The 10380-nt window shown below is 33.8% G+C and overlaps 1 protein-coding gene across 2 annotated transcripts in view; it reads right to left on the minus strand.

Moving 5' to 3' along the window:
* Positions 1-10159, minus strand: part of LOC144970416 (chloride intracellular channel protein 1-like) — a 28663-nt gene extending 18504 nt beyond the window's left edge. Inside the window, exons 1-2 of one of the 2 annotated variants that reach the window (XM_078910036.1) lie at positions 9978-10159; positions 4469-4554 (exon numbers count right to left, since the gene is read on the minus strand). The gene's annotated coding sequence lies outside the window, so the exon portion shown is untranslated. The remainder of the gene's footprint in view (positions 1-4468; positions 4555-9977) is intronic. The other variant, XM_078910035.1, reaches the window with a different exon arrangement.
* Between the last annotated feature and the right edge of the window lie 221 nt (positions 10160-10380).

Below are 10380 nucleotides of genomic sequence, written 5' to 3' on the forward strand. Positions count from 1 at the left end.
AAAATCATTTGGCATTTGGCATTTTCATTTGGCATTTTTTTTTCTTGTATATTATACTTCAAATGACACCTTTTCTTAATTATTTCTAAACGCGTAAAAACAAACATCTTCACATTTCTTTTTCATTCTTAAAATCCAACCGTGGTGTAATGGTTTAGCACTCCACTTAGTAGTCAGTAGGTAAATAATTACCCAACAGGAAATTTAGTATGATTCAAAAAAAAAAAGAAAAAGAAAAGAAAACACGCAAGCCACCAGGATATGATAATAAATTGTCTATCAAAAGTGAGTAGTTTTCTTAGTGGGGGTGGGAGTCAACAGACTTTGGCATTTTTTTGAGTGTTTTGGCATTTTTTGAGTCTTCCCTGGCATTTTGTTGAAAAATAATCTGGCAACCCTGGTTAAGTGTGTAGAATTAATTTTTATAAACACTTCTACACAGAACAAACTGCTGTATTTAATTAGATACGTTGTTAGTAGCAGTATATTGTCTACTTACTGTTACCATACACAATAAATATAATATTATGGAGGTGAGTTTATTTAATGCGTCGTCTGTGCTCACACACCTCGCTGTGTTGTGTGTAGCCTATTTTCAACTGTGAGTAATCAAAAAAGTGAAATAGATGGAAATAAGATTAAACTCATTTATCCGTGATTCACTGTTATAAATAATATAAGTACTTACAATCGTTGTTACATTTAACCAGTAAGTATAATATTATCATTTTTTTTTACAAATCAGAACGCTGGATTTGTGACACACCCTCAAACCTCGGACACACATTCTGCCGTTTTATTAAAGAACACAGTACGTGCTATTTGGTTAACATTGCATATACTGTGTTTTAAAAAAAAACAAAACAATGGCAGCATTGATGTGTTGTGTTTGGGTAACGTGCTCACAATATCCGCCAGCCGGATAAAAAAAGCGTACCGACACACACAAAACCATGTGTAACCTCGAACGTTTATCGTCTGATTGATAGCAGTTCGTGAATAATAATAATAATCATCATTAAAATGGCTGGCTAAAAGCAATACCAAAGAGCTGAGTGACGTCAATTTCGTTCTTTCTAGGGTATCAGTCTAAAATAAAAATACGTATTAATATTTTGGTCAGAAAACGTGTCCAAATATCGATCGATTAAGATTACCCTCAAACAAAAAAAACAACAAAAAAAAAACAAAACAAAACAAAAACAAACAAACAAAAATATCAAACAAACAAAAAACAAACTCTCAGACTTCAATGAAGTCTTCAGTGAAATCCCAAATGTGGGAGATTATGACTAGATAGGACCATTTTAATCGATCTATATTTGAAAGAAGCATTTTCTGATTAAAGCTATAGACAGTTCGAAGTTGACGTAACACTTTGTTATTGTTTTTTTCCATCCGCGTTTATGAGGACTTCTGACTAAACTGTATTAACTTGACTATAGATAGTATGCAGATGACGTCACTCAGGCCGTTGTTATTGTTTTTGCCATCCGCGTTTGTGAGTTGTTCTCACTAAACTGTATTAACCAGACTATAAACGTTCATGGTTACACAGAGTTTGTGTGTTGGTCCGTTATACTCCCGGATGGCAATGTTGTGAACTCCTTGGCCAAGCGCATTCTATCTATAGATAGTGTGTATCCATAAACGTTTATAGTCGGGTTAATACAGTTCAGTGAGAATTACTCATAAACGCGGATGGCAAAAAACAATAACAAAGACCTGAATGACGTCATCTTCGAACTATCTATATATACGAATTGAGTTGGTCTGTTCTTATTTTAATATTCAGTGTACAATAGAATAAAGCCGGAGACTAAAATGAAGATATAGAGACATGAAACTGAGGAGCTCCTTCCGTATGTGGATGTTCAATGTCAAGTCGGTAAACAAGGCGTTTGTGTTTTGATGGTATGTGTTTAAATATAATACACACCATTTATTCCCGCTATATCAATCGTACAGATGCACCAAAAGTTGAAAGTCTGAGAGAATTTAATGAATATAGAAAGCTACGAAAACCCCTTGCAAATTTCAATTGCATTACATATAAACATTATGAGTGAGAAGATTCGTACTGACTTGACACGACCTAAATATATATATACATAGAAACATGTACTTGAGCTTTTATATAGCGCAATATCCACTAAAGTGCTCAAAGCGATTTACAAGTTGTCCCTGACACGTAACATGTAGAACAAGACATGACGCCTGTTAGGCGATAATATTACATTTTTATTCCGACAGAGACAACCCTGTTGACGGATACGCATCGCCTGCTATTAAAAAAAAACCCTATTGCCATTCCAGAAGTTTCCGGTCTCTATAATTATATCGTTGTCTCCGTCCGATTATAAAGGGTTTTATTATATCTCCGAGTGAATAAAACTCACAAATCACACAACAAAATACTTAGAAAACTCGATGCCAACCCAGTTGGATACCTGTTGTCCCATAATGTGAGTGAATCCGTGTATTTATCACTCCGTCAATGATCAAGGAACTGCACTGGACAACAAACGCTTTCACCCAACGGATTCAAAACTTTTAGTAATCGTGATATTAATATCATTACTATTATAATTTACGACGAAGTACGAATGTGTGTTCGATTATAAACGCCGAGTGAACACGAAACGATTAAAACGTGGGCTGGTGTCACTAATATTTCAAGCCGATGATCGATTATCGAAAATCAGCCACTAAAATCCCAACCACACCCCCAACCGCACGTCTCGTCACTCACTCACTCAGTCATTGTTGTTGTTTGTTGCTGTTGTTATTCAGGGATTAAGTTAAGATGTAGTCATTCACATTATAGATAGTTCTAAGATGACGTCACTCAGGTCTTTGTTATTGTTTTTTGCCATCCGCGTTTATGAGTAATGCTCACTGAACTGTATTAACCCGCCTATAAACGTTCATGGATACACAGAGTTTTGTGTGTTGGTCCGTTATACTTCCGGATGGCAATGTTATGAGCTTCTTAGCCAAGCGCATACTATCTATATGCCTAGTAATGAAACCCGGTTTCGAAAAAGAAAAAAAAACAAGAAAAAATACCAAACACGTAACGTTTCGGCTCAATTTGCCTACCTGAAAATCTAAAAATTCGTAATTTTTAGGGAATAGAAATTGAAGTTGCTACATTTAACTTTAAAAATCAACAATTTACCCTCACATTGATTTAATAGCAAAACACTTAAGATTATATAGTCTGACATCAACTTTCAGTGTCATTAAGTTCATGAAGTTCTGAACTCGAAGCCAAAATTTCGTAATTCTACGAATTTTTTCTTAAAGTAGGCAGATCTGCAAATCCTTTCTTCAGCCAATAACAAAAAACTGTGTGTGTGTGAGAGAGAGAGAGAGAGAGAGAGAGAGAGAGAGAGAGAGAGAGAGAGAGAGTGTGAGTGTGTGTGTGAGTGTGTGTGTGTGTGTGTGAGAGAGAGAGAGGGATATGGAGAGAGAGAGAGAGAGAGAGAGAGAGAGATAGAGAGAGAGAGAGAGAATAAGTAGGAGTGAAAAATCTGTTCAATGTTATAGTTATCATATACCGATATAACAAGTGTAACTAAATGACAAATTGCCATATTTATGGACAATAAGTATTATTATTTATTTTATTATTATTATTATTATTATATTATTTTATTTATTATTATTTTATTATTATATTATTATTATTATTATTATTATTATTATTATTATTATTATTATTATTATTATTATTATTATTATTATTATTATTATTATTATTATTATTATTATTATTATTATTATTATTATTATTATATTATTATTATTATTATTATTATTATTATTATTATTATTATATTTATATATTATTATTATTATTATTATTATTATTATTATTATTATTATTATAGTAGTAGTATTAGTATAGTATTATAGTATAGTAGTAGTAGTGTAGTAGTAGTAGTAGTAGTAGTAGTATGGCTTACTTGGGGGGGGGGTATGGAGATGTAAAGGATTGAATGTAGTTGGGGGAAAATGAAACAATGTAAAGCGAATTGAACATCGTAAATCCTTGGAAATGCCCTAAATAATATTTCACAATTTTATTATATCAATTTTAAACTCATGAAGCAACCGAGACATTTTTCAGAGTTTGCTAGACTGATCTGCGGGGACTTGGGTCGTTGGGTCTCTCTCTGGGAACGATTTGAATGGGCGAGGCGATGTTTACAGTCACGGTCATGCCCAGTACGATATCCATAACTAACTCTGGTCATGTTAGCTGGGTCTATGTTTAGTCACGCCTAAGTACATTGCGATAAGTTAAGCTAGGTTGAGTGTGGTCAGTAATTAAATTGTTCATGGCGATGAATGCGATAGACTAGAATAATTACATCTTACACGAATATCTCACATCTATCTACCTCTGTCCTACACTGATAAAACGCATTTATGCATTTTGGAGAGATTATTTATCTCTCACCCTTTCAAAGCGGTAATAGGTCGGGTTGGCCTGGGCGACTGGAAAGTAACTTCTTTGCCACAAAGTCACAAAGTAGGGAGCAGGCACTGGTGTAAGATAAAGATTTGAAAAAGTTTATATAAAACAATGCCAGGCAAAGCTAGAAATTATTATTGTAAACTTGATATCATTACGCGTTACTATTTCGGGAGAGAGGTGGAATAATGTTATTTATTTCATTGTTGTATTGGACTATATTTGCCTTGTTTTGAGACCACTTCCATTACACCAATTAACATAACAATTAACGATTAAATAGACCAATTGGACTTTAAACACCCTGTAAAGATACATCAAATCGACATGTTAACAAACATGAGTCGGAAGCATAATGTTGAATGAGAAAAAGATGCATGAAATTATATGATTAGAAATGGAGAAAAATCTAAATTATTAAGAAAAAGAAAATAAAACAGAAAGAAAACATTTCATCGATCATGATGACACAGACATATTAACCATCTTAACAAAATGTCTTTAGCAATCAAAATCATATTTTAAAGAGTGCAGTTCCCTATCTATGGCATTGTTTAAAGCATTTGTAGTTCCTGCAATTTTTGTATTGTAATTCAAACTATTCCGTGTTTTTGTTTTTTTTTGTTCTTGAAACAATCCGAGTCATCAGACATGTGTATAAGTACACGTTTTTTTTTCAATTAATGTAAAGCTATTTAACTTTGAGAATGATTTATTAATCACTTTAAAATGCGTAAGGAAAACTCTTCAGATCAGGTAATTGAGAGAATAATTGGACGTATCCGCCAAGCATACCGTTCTCACCTGTAAGTTAGGCTATGATCGTGGAATGTTATCTTTTCAGGCTGTAATTCCTATTGAGTTTGGTCTAAACATTTTCGCGTTAGCTCTTGTAATAACGCCACGTGGCCAGCGTGGGCTCCAAAATTTGTAAACAGTGAGCGGTTGCCAGTGTATTCTGAGCCGTTTTTTTTTTTAAGAACACAGTATGTGCTATTTAGTTAACATTGCATACTACTGTGTTCTTTAAAACAACGTTATTGATGCTGTACACTTAACCAAAGAAACATACAACATTCTCCAGCCGGATATAACGTACCAACACACAAATCTATTTGCAACCTTGAACGTTTTAGTCTTGATTGATAGAATTTAGTTAGAGCTATTCAACAACAAAAATGGATGGCCTAAAACAATAAAAAAGAGCTGAATGACGTCAAATTAGTTCGACCTATTGTACGTTTACATGAGCTGGAGAATTTGGTCACATTGCGAAATGTGCTCAAAATTATCTACATCATAAAGAGTGATCAGTTTTTGTAATATAAAGTAATAAACAAAAATTGAATATAACAGCTTCCAAAAAAAAAAAGGGCAATTTACCAAACACGGAACGTTTTCGGCTCACCTTCCTCAGCCAACAACGTAAACAATAAAAACATACATACATACATTATTTTTAAAAACCTGGTGGACGGCAGAGAAATATCAATGTCAGTCGCTTTCCATGCCAGGCATAGCAACAAGAGGTAACAACGGAACCACCAATTGGAACTTAAAGGTTATGTTGAAAGAGATTGGAAAAGGCGAAATATTGATCAAGATGATTTTACCAGTCCTGACTGTCCTGTCTTTGTGACTTGAATTTTCTTATGGGGACATTCTATTGTTTCATTATAATATGTGCATATTTATTAAAGGGGCAAAAGCTGTTGTATTCGTCGTCGTCGTCGTCGTCTTTGTAGTAGTAGTAGTAGTAGTAGTAGTAGTAGTAGTAGTAGTAGTAGTAGTAGTAGTAGTAGTAGTAGTAGTAGCAGTAGCAATAGTAGTAGTAGTAGTAGTAGTAGTAGTAGTAGTAGTAGTAGTAGTAGTAGTAGTAGTAGTAGTAGTAGTAGTAGTAGTAGTAGTAGTAGTAGTAGTAGTAGTAGTAGTAGTAGTGGTAGAAGAAGTAGTAGTAGTAGTAGTAGCAGCAGCAGCAGCAGGAGCAGGAGTAGTAATAGAAACAACGATAGTGCATCTGTCGCCACGTCCGCCATATTAACCCAATACACAGAGGTTGGTTGTCCTGTAACATCTGTGTTAACATCAATCAAGGTTATTGAGAGGCCTTCAATCAAAGTCTTCTTTTCATATTAAAATTTTTAAAAATTAATCTCTTAGTATTGGGGAAAAAATCAGCAATATATTAGTCAATGAACGTAACTAAGGCTTTCTGGAAGGAATACAAAACGTCGATGATGGAATTGAATAACACATAATATTGTGTAACCTTCAACATCAAACTGGAATAATATCGGGTTAAACGATGTGCAAGTATCTGGAAATTTATACCAAACACATGGAATGTTATTCAGGGCAACGAGAATAGATGGGCGGAGGGGGGAGGTTGAAACCAAAATAAAACTCGCACTTATTCATATTTGTCTTTTATAGAATGGAACATTGTGAAGCGCATTGGCCATGTTTAATTGTTGAATGCGTTATATAAATGTTCATGTTTTCTTATTTTATATATATATTATTTTAGATGCAAGTCGTTTTTCTTTATGTATGATTCCTTTAAAATTTTGATTTTTTAAATTAGGCAGCGGGCGGTGGATGCTCTTTACATTCAAACTAGAATTAAACGGCAATTTCCATTCTAAAAACGCATTTTAGAGTACGGCAGTACTATTCTAGATCACATTAGCAACTCAGAAATGATGGTACATGACACACAGATCAGTCAGACTTGAAAGCCACAGACATCTTAGATTAAAAAATGTAAGACATATAGAAATACGTCAAGGTAAGGTACTTAAGGTCTCAGACTACCTTTGACCCTTACCAAGAAAGACACTCAGAGAAGAGAACGTTTCAAAACATAAGTCCGTGTTATTAGGAGAACGGTAGTATTTTTTTAAAAACACCCAAGGAAATAATAAAAAAGAAGATAAACAAAAAACAACAAACCAATAGACAAACAAACACAAACAAAAAAAAGGGGAAAAAATCATAAAAGGACAGGCAAACGAAATGTTTATAGAAAAGTTTTAACGCAGCACGTTAGCTAATGAATTCTTCACCAAAAAAGCGTCTCGATTTCTTCATTAAACTGAGACAGTCAACCACAAGTTCGACATATCATTAACTTGGCACGTTTTCTCTATTTCTCTTTAACCTTTAAAACATTGTTTAACAAGATTAAAGACAGCCATTGTTTCTTCCAAACATTCCAAGGCGGGGAAAATAAACATCGAACGGCCTCCAATCCCACGGACATGGGCCTCATTTTTACATGGCCAGCAGTGGTGCATTCAAATAATGAACAGCTTGGCACAATAAATATCAAAGTATGTCAGAGGGGTTGCGTAAACAATAAATTCTCTGATATGAGCTTCTGTTTAGAGCAATATTCACAAAACGTGCTCGATGCGCTATACAAAGGGCTTCCAAAACAACAGCAACACTTAACATAATATAGGATGAGACATGACACAAAGACAATGCTGTTTCCGGTCAGGTACTCATTTTACATCTGAGTAAGATGAAAGGATGTGAGTAAAGAGCCGTTTCCAAGGAGTCAACTTTACGCCGTGCTGAACTAGACGGGAACCAAAGACCTACCTACGATGCAGCAGCTACTTCTAATGGTGCTCACACTACTATGTTATGACGATAGACCCAATCCCGCACATTCTTCACCGCATTAGTGCACCGTCGCAAACCCGCCCGGAAGCTCCGTCACAACACACCGTTCAACTAGATGCTCTGCAGTTTCGGGTTCGTTCCCACATCGGGTACATGTTGGACAGGTGGAAAGTACTGATGTTGCGATTTTGCCGTTAGGCAGGTTCTCGACCGAAGCCGATTCGCTACCACCCAGTGTCTACTCTTACTGGTGGAGAAGCCTGGCAACTTCTCACCTATTTTTGAGGAGTGTATGTCCCCCGCCCCCGCGAGGGATTGAATTCGTCCAAACCGATCCATGTCGCAGTCAGGGAATTTGCGTACAAGCTTGCCAGGATTTATTTCGGCTCGAAACTGGGGCACCGTCCATTATGCGCTTGAGAGCGGTATCCCCATTCCCTCTCTCTTTGATCTTATTAAGCCAGCTCTTTGTAATCGTATCCCTCCAGACATCGGGGGGTTGGATTGCTGCCATTATCGGGACCTGTTCTCTAGGCGTTGTTGCCAGCGTTCCTGACACTGTGTGCATCGACTTGTGACGTTTCACATCTACCTCCTCAACGTTCTTGCTTTTACCCCCACACTGGAGCGCAATACTCCGCGGCGCAATAACATAATGCCAAGGCAGAAGTTCTCAAGAGCGTTTGGTTTTGAATATTTATGTGGGATGTCAAAATCAGTAGGAGGAGTTGATCAGAACGAATTGTGGGAATGGTTTCAATAGGGGATAAAATAGAATGTTTATCATGAAAACGGTGTTCTATTCGACTTCACTATGAGCTGCACATTTTAACGTTGGTACTCACCACCCTTGACTGCATAATTATTTTTTCTGGACAGTATTTTTATTTGAAATTGTATCGAATATGTGAGTTGCATTAAAAAAAAAAAGTTAAATAAAGCCACTATATTGGATCATTAGCCTTTACGTATGTGTAACAATGGCGATAATGATGATGATGATTGATGATGATGATGATGATGATACTACTAATAATAATGATTATAATAATAATAATAATAATAATAATAATAATATAATAATAATATAAAAAAGAAGAAGAAGAAGAAGAAGAAGAAGAAGAAGAAGAAGAAGAAGAAGAAGAAGAAAAAGAAGAAGAAGAGGAAGAATGATAATAATAATATATAATGATAATAATAATAATAATAATAATATAATAATAATAATAATAATAATATAATAATAATAATAATAATAATAATAATAATAATAATAATAATAATAATAATAATATAATAATAATAATAATAATCATCATCATCATTATCATCATAATAATGATAACAATAATAATAATAATAGTAATAATGATAATAATATAATAATAATAATAATAATAATAATAATAATATAATAATAATAATAATAATAATAATAATAATAATAAATATAATAATAATAATAATAATAATAATAATAATAATAATAATAATAATAATAATAATAATAATAATAATAATAATAATAATAATAATATAATAATAATAATAATAATAAAATAATAATAATAATAATAATAATAATAATAATAATAATAATATAATAATAATAATAATAATAATAATAATATATAATAATGACGACGACGACGATGATGATGATGATGATGATGATGATAATAATAATAATTATAAATACACCACCACCACCACAACCATCATCATCATCATTATCATCATCATGATCATCATCATCACCATCATCATCATCATCATCATCATCATCATCATCATCATCCTCATCATCATCACCACCACCATCACCATCATCATTATTGTTATATATCAAAGAGAGAACGCTCACCTTGCAGACATCAACACTAACGAAACAAACTTCAAAAGCTTATCACAATGTTTTTTTGTTGTTTTTTTTTTTCTACAATTGTTGAAGATAAAGTTAAAAATCCAAGTTTTTTTTTGCTTTTAAATAATATTGAAAACCACACACTATCCACTCGATTCGCTCCACACCTTCCCTGAGCAGAGACGATTGGGTTTGAGACGATCGTAGGACCGATCTCGTTGGATTTGATAGAGCTCATAGATTTAGAATACAAGATGTTCATTAAACATTATTTTGTCATTTGAACGCTACCTTTGGTATATTATTCGTCGACGTAAGAGCGGCCATTTTTCTTATAAGAAGAAGAAGGGAAAAAGAAATGTATCGCACAGACACAACTTTAGCATCTCAACTATCTTGACTT

The sequence above is a fragment of the Berghia stephanieae genome, chromosome 4 (genome assembly GCF_034508935.2).
Source record: "Berghia stephanieae isolate SIO BIC M18660-M18661 chromosome 4, UCSD_Bste_1.3, whole genome shotgun sequence".
NCBI classification, from domain to species: domain Eukaryota; kingdom Metazoa; phylum Mollusca; class Gastropoda; order Nudibranchia; family Aeolidiidae; genus Berghia; species Berghia stephanieae.